Consider the following 6,000-nt stretch of genomic DNA (forward strand, 5'->3'; position numbering starts at 1 on the left):
GCTGGGGCCGGGGCCGGGGCCGGGGCCGGGGCTGGGGCTGGGGCTGGGGCCGGGGCTGGGGCTGGGGCTGAGCAGGGGCTGGGGCTGGGGCTGGGGCCGGGGCTGGGGCTGGGGCTGAGCAGGGGCTGGGGCCGGGGCTGGGGCTGGGGCTGAGCAGGGGCTGGGGCTGGGGCTGAGCAGGGGCTGGGGCCGGGGCTGGGGCTGGGGCTGAGCAGGGGCTGGGGCTGGGGCTGGGGCTGAGCCTGGGGCTGGGGCTGAGCAGGGGCTGGGGCTGGGGCTGGGGCCGGGGCTGGGGCTGGGCCTGGGCCTGGGGCTGACCTGGGCCTGGGCCTGGGGCTGACCTGGGCCGGCCCTGTCCAGGCGCCGGAGCCGCTGCGTTTACCCGCAGAATCAGTGTCCCGCAGCCGGCGTCGGGGGTCTGGGCGGCCCCTCGCGGCTCCGGGGAGCCGCGGGTCTGGGGCGAGGAGATGACGCCGAGCCGCCGGCCGAGGCTGAGGACGGGCTCGGGGAGCGTGCTCCGCGCGGGATCCATTCCTGGAGCAAGCCCGCGGCGCCCCCCGGGTCCCGGGGAAGACGGGGGTCGCGTGCTCAGTGCTGGGGGGACTCAAGCCCGGGCGCCCGGCTGAGCCCTGCGGGGCCCCGCGCCCTCCCGTGGGTGTCCTCGGGGTCCCGGCCTTGGTTCCGGGCTGAGGTCCGAGGTGAGCCCCGTGCTACGCGCCGGGCCGCCGGGCCTCCTCCAGGACTCGGGGCTGGCGGGGCTCCTCGCGAGCGGGGCCCCTCCTTCCCGGGGCTCCCCGCGGACTCCCCGCCCCCCGGAACTCCGGGCCGCGCGCGGGGCGGACGGGGCCGGGCCGGGCGGGGCCTCGGGGTCGGGCCTCCAAGGCCCGGCGTCTGGGCGCCACGTCCCGGCGGCTCGTTGGTCTAGGGGTATGATTCTCGCTTTGGGTGCGAGAGGTCCCGGGTTCAAATCCCGGACGAGCCCTGTCCGCTTTTGTTTTGAAGCAGGGCGCGGCGCACGGCCCCAGCGCGTCCCAGCCGGAGGTCCGGACGCGAAGTGCGGGGGGCCGCGGGGCCGGGGCCGTGCGGGGCCGGGGCTGCGGGGCAGGGGGGGAGGGCGTCGGGCCTGATCTCGTGCCCGGCCCGGGGCGATCGATGCCCGCCGCGGAGAGGCGCCGCGGTGCTGGCCACGGGTCGGGCCCGGCCCGGCGAGGAGGACGCGCGGCCCCGGCCCCAGCGCCGCGCACGGGGCGGAGGCGGCGGGTCCGAGCCCTGCCCGGGCGGCCTAGGCACCGCGAGCCTCTTCCTGAGCTCGGGGCGGGCCCCCTCGTGCCTCCGAGCCGCACCCCGAACACGTCGGTGCCCTGCCCGGCCCCCGGCCCCCTGCGTGGGACCGCGGGGCCCCAGCTCGGGGCCGGGCTGTTCTCTCAGGGCGCCGCGGTGGCCTCCCCTGGCCGCCGGCGCCCCGTCCTTCGCCCCGACGCGTCCTCCGCTCCGCGCCTGCGTTCTGGCCTCGCTGCGGCGGCCTCCGCGCAGCGGGCCCGGCCGAGGCCCCGTTCGTGCTCGCAGGCCGGCGGCGGCCGGCACCCGCATGTCTGGCTCGGCTCCGGCCCCTTCGGCCGCGTGGGTGCGGTTCCGGCGGGCCTGGGGTCGCCGGGAGACAGCCCGGGAGAGGCCGGGCCCGACCGGCACGGGCCCCAGGCCGGGTCTGGCCGGACTCAGTCAGAGGAGGCGTCCGGGGCGGTGGAAGTGGACGAAGAGGCAACGCCGGCTCCTGGGTGTCCACTTTGTGTCAGGAGCTCCACAGAGCGCACACGCGCGCACACACGCGCACTGTACAACACACTGTACACACACGCACACGCGCACACACACGCTCACTGTACACACGCACACGCGCGCACACACGCGCACTGTAAAACACACTGTACACACACGCACTGTACACACACGCACACGCGCGCACACACGCGCACTGTACACACACGCACACGCGCGCACACACACGCACTATACACGCGCGCACACGCGCGCACTGTACACACATGCACACGCGCGCAACACGCGCACTGTACAACACACTGTACACACACGCACATGCACGCACACATGCACACTGTACAACACACTGTATGCACACGCACTGTACACACACGCACACGCGCGCACACACATGCACACATGCACGCGCGCGCACACTACACGCGCACACTGTACACACGCGCGCGTGCACACACTACACACACTGTACACACACTGTATACACACTGCACACACACTACACACTGTATACACACCCTGCACACACAGTGTACACACGCACACACTGTACACATTCACACACTGTGTACACGCACACACTGTGTACACACTGCACACACGCACACACATTGCACACACGCACACACACTTTACTTTCCCAGCTGCTGCTCAGCCCCCCACGAGGCTCTCCCGGCCGGGGAAGGGCGGCCGGCCCGGGAGAGCGAGGGAGACGCCGGCCGCTTTCCTTCTGTGGGGATTTCAGGTCGAGCCTGATCGCGAACTTTCCATCTGGAGTCTCAGAGCAGGCTGTGCTGAAGCATTCTCCCCGCCGTGATGGGGTCCGAACCGAGTCTCCCCCGATGAAGAACAGAAAGCGGGTGGTTCATGGGGAAAAGAAACCAGAACAGGCGCAAACCTGGGTCCACTCATCAAGTGCAGCGCAGAGCCCTGTGTCCGTCTGGCTCGTTGGTCTAGGGGTATGATTCTCGCTTAGGGTGCGAGAGGTCCCGGGTTCAAATCCCGGACGAGCCCTACCTTTTAAGGAAGGGCGTGTTCTGGAATCCTCTTCCAGGCCAGGCTGCGGGGACGCTCTCCGGGTGTGCCCGGCCGATCCTGACTGGTAATTGGTGGCTTGATGATTATAGCCAAACTGGCACCAGCCCTCTGTCAAAGCACATCCCTGGCAGAGGCTGGTGTGTGTGACTGCAGCTACGGACAACTCGGGAATGCCTTTTATTCTACACTTATTTTTCCTGGAGCTGGGTGTGAATCTTCCTCCCTCCACGACCCACTACTTGGGAACAGTTTTCTTTTTCACCTACTTAAAAAACTGACTAGATTACAGAGAAGGATTTCACGGCGACCTTCCCACACCCTAATGGACCTGGTTCCTAAAGCCGCCATTGAGGAACAGGAAGGATCAAGAATGTGCTGTGATGTCCAAGGATTGCCAGGCCTAGCGATACTGAGCTGATAATAGTGGAGGTTTCCAGCATCTGTGAGGTATTATCTGAAACCATCGATTTATGGGTAACAAAGGAATTTCTTGGGTAGGTTCCACTTCCTTCCTGTTTTAGTGTAAACTCTAGCTAAAACGACACACGCCCAACGTGGGGCTCGAACCCACGACCCTGAGATTAAGAGTCTCATGCTCTACCGACTGAGCTAGCCGGGCAGCTGTCAGCCCCTGCGATTCTCAAGCTACCTGAGGGCCTGAAATTCGGTGATTCTGACACACACGCCCTGTCCAGCTCATCCCCACCCTCTCCCCACACCTCCCACCCTCTCCCCACACCCCTCCAGCTCATCCCCATCCTCTCCCCACACCCCCACCCTCTCCCCACACCTCCCACCCTCTCCCCACACCCCTCCAGCTCATCCCCACCCTCTCCCCACACCCCCACCCTCTCCCCACACCCCTCCATCTCATCCCCACCCTCTCCCACACCCCTCCAGCTCATCCCCACCCTCTCCCCACACCCCCCACCCTCTCCCCACACCCCTCCAGCTCATCCCCACCCTCTTCCCACACCCCTCCAGCTCATCCCCACCCTCTCCCCACACCCCTCCTCACCGTGAGTTTTTCACTTCCAAGTTGTTCGGCCTCCCCTCTCCTTAGGAGTATTTACTCTGGAGCCATTCGCTCCAGACTGAGCCAGACTCCGGTACCTGAGAGCACACTCGGAGAAGACACCGCCCAGAGTGTCAGCCGGGGTTGTTCTGCACCCCTAACTGTCAAACAAGACATGCAAGGGTCTGGCGGTTGCCCGGCTAGCTCAGTCGGTAGAGCATGAGACTCTTAATCTCAGGGTCGTGGGTTCGAGCCCCACGTTGGGCGTATGTCGTTTTAGTTAGAGTTTACACTAAAACAGGAAGGAAGTGGAACCTACCCAAGAAATTCCTTTGTTACAAATCGATGGTTTCAGATAATACCTCACAGATGCTGGAAACCTCCACTGTCATCAGCTCAGTATCGCCAGGCCCGGCAATCCTTGGACATCCGTGGTTATACACCTGGAAATAACCGCCAAGAACAAATCCCTAAAGGCCCCACTAGTAAAACCGTGGAAATACAAGCTTAACATTTACTCAGTGCGTATTATTTATACTGTGAAAGGAATAAAGCAGAGGCCATGAGCGATTCTGCTGGTCCTAGCGACTGAGGGCTCCGAGGCCGGAGGCCTGAGGGTCCGCAGGGCCCGAACACTGCCCTGCGGAGGGCCAGCCCCTCAGGCGGCCTGGTGGGGTGCCTGGCTCTGGCCTCGCTTAGGGCAACACCCGGGTCTGGGTCTCCTGGCGTTGTCCGGCCCCGCGGGCTCGCGCTCATCTGGCCCTCCTCCGCTCGGGTGCCCAGATGTGATTGCATTTGTTGTTGGGTTGTGGTTTTGTTTGCACCAGGGCTGCTAGGCCAGTGCTTTGTCTCGGAGCTCAAGGTGAAAAAGAAAGTAAAGATGAAGTAAAAATAAAGACACTCAGGGCTCGTCCGGGATTTGAACCCGGGACCTCTCGCACCCAAAGCGAGAATCATACCCCTAGACCAACGAGCCGATGCACATCTGATCCTGTCCTTGTTTCTGTCCACCTGCTGTGCCCCTAGCGCAGCCGGGCCGCGTCCGGAGTGCGGGGGGAGCTGGGGCTCGGGCCGGGCGCGGGGCGTGGCGAGGCCCGGGGCCCCCTGTGCCCCTGGGCGGCCGTCGGGGGCGCCTGGCTCCTGGCGGACCCGCATTGGGGCTGTCCCGCCCTCCTGACGGCCCAGACGGGGCGCGGCCCCTGTCCCTCCCCTGGCTAGTGACCTGGAGCGGGGGTACCCCGGCTGCTCCCGGGGTTTGGGACGGACGTGGAAACGCCTCCTGCGCACCCCAGGTCGGGGGACGCGAGAGCGGGGCGCAGTCCCGGGCGTCGGTCCGTCCGTCCGTCCGTCCGTCCTGAGGCTCCGGCGGGTTGGCGGAGGACACCGCGGGCCCCCTTTTCCTTTGGCGAACCCCCCGCGGGAAGCTTTCCGTCGGGGATTTCCTCCTTGGGACCCCGCAGGGCTGCGCTCCGGCGGGGTGCGGGGAGGCGGGGCCGGTGACCGCGGCCGGCCCGGGGGCGGGGGTGGGGCGGGGGTCCGGCGGGGAATCTGGGGCGGCCGTGGGTCCCGACGGCCGGACTCCGAGGTGGGGGGATGGGAAGGTGGGGGAGGGCGGGGTGGGAGGAGATGGGGACAGGGGGTGGGTGATGGGGGGGTGGGTGATGGGGGGTGGGTGATGGGGGGTGGAGGGGTGGGCTGGGGGGCTCGTGACGCGCCCGGAGCGCAGGGCGACGCAGGCGCGCGATCCTCAGCCCTGAACCGAGCGAGCCGTCGGGGCCGGGAAGGAAGCCCTGGCCTGGGGCCGCGGGCAGGAGAGGGGCCGTGGGCTCCCCGGTCCCGGGGCCTCGGGGTCTGAACCCTGAGTCTCTCCTCACCGCCCGCGCGGGGCCCGTCCCTGGACGCCACAACGCCCAGAAGGACGGACAGACAGATCCATTACCGCGCGGCTCGTTGGTCTAGGGGTATGATTCTCGCTTAGGGTGCGAGAGGTCCCGGGTTCAAATCCCGGACGAGCCCGCTTTTACTGAAAATAACTCCTCCCCTCGGATCCCCACGGAGCCCCGCGGACCCCCCGCGCAGCCCCGCGATCCCCGCGGAGCCCCGGGCACCCCCCTCGCTGAGCCCCGCGATCCCCGCGCAGCCCCGCGGAGCCCCGTCCGACCCGCAGGGCT

At 67.2% G+C, this 6,000-nt stretch overlaps 6 non-coding genes across 6 annotated transcripts; 4 read left to right on the forward strand and 2 right to left on the reverse strand.

Moving 5' to 3' along the window:
- Positions 1-910: 910 nt before the first annotated feature.
- On the forward strand, positions 911-982 carry Trnap-ugg (transfer RNA proline (anticodon UGG)). The gene has a single exon. It is a non-coding gene; the product is annotated as a tRNA-Pro (tRNA).
- A 1,736-nt stretch (positions 983-2,718) lies between these two features.
- On the forward strand, positions 2,719-2,790 carry Trnap-agg (transfer RNA proline (anticodon AGG)). Its single transcript has one exon. It is a non-coding gene; the product is annotated as a tRNA-Pro (tRNA).
- A 570-nt stretch (positions 2,791-3,360) lies between these two features.
- Positions 3,361-3,433, reverse strand: Trnak-cuu (transfer RNA lysine (anticodon CUU)). Its single transcript has one exon. It is a non-coding gene; the product is annotated as a tRNA-Lys (tRNA).
- A 590-nt stretch (positions 3,434-4,023) lies between these two features.
- On the forward strand, positions 4,024-4,096 carry Trnak-cuu (transfer RNA lysine (anticodon CUU)). The gene has a single exon. It is a non-coding gene; the product is annotated as a tRNA-Lys (tRNA).
- A 637-nt stretch (positions 4,097-4,733) lies between these two features.
- Positions 4,734-4,805, reverse strand: Trnap-ugg (transfer RNA proline (anticodon UGG)). Its single transcript has one exon. It is a non-coding gene; the product is annotated as a tRNA-Pro (tRNA).
- A 968-nt stretch (positions 4,806-5,773) lies between these two features.
- Positions 5,774-5,845, forward strand: Trnap-agg (transfer RNA proline (anticodon AGG)). The gene has a single exon. It is a non-coding gene; the product is annotated as a tRNA-Pro (tRNA).
- The last annotated feature ends 155 nt before the right edge of the window (positions 5,846-6,000 follow it).

The sequence above is a fragment of the Dipodomys merriami genome, unplaced genomic scaffold (assembly GCF_024711535.1).
Source record: "Dipodomys merriami isolate MVZ:Mamm:240054 unplaced genomic scaffold, mDipMer1.0.p SCAF_137, whole genome shotgun sequence".
In the NCBI taxonomy this organism is placed as follows: Eukaryota; Metazoa; Chordata; class Mammalia; order Rodentia; family Heteromyidae; genus Dipodomys; species Dipodomys merriami.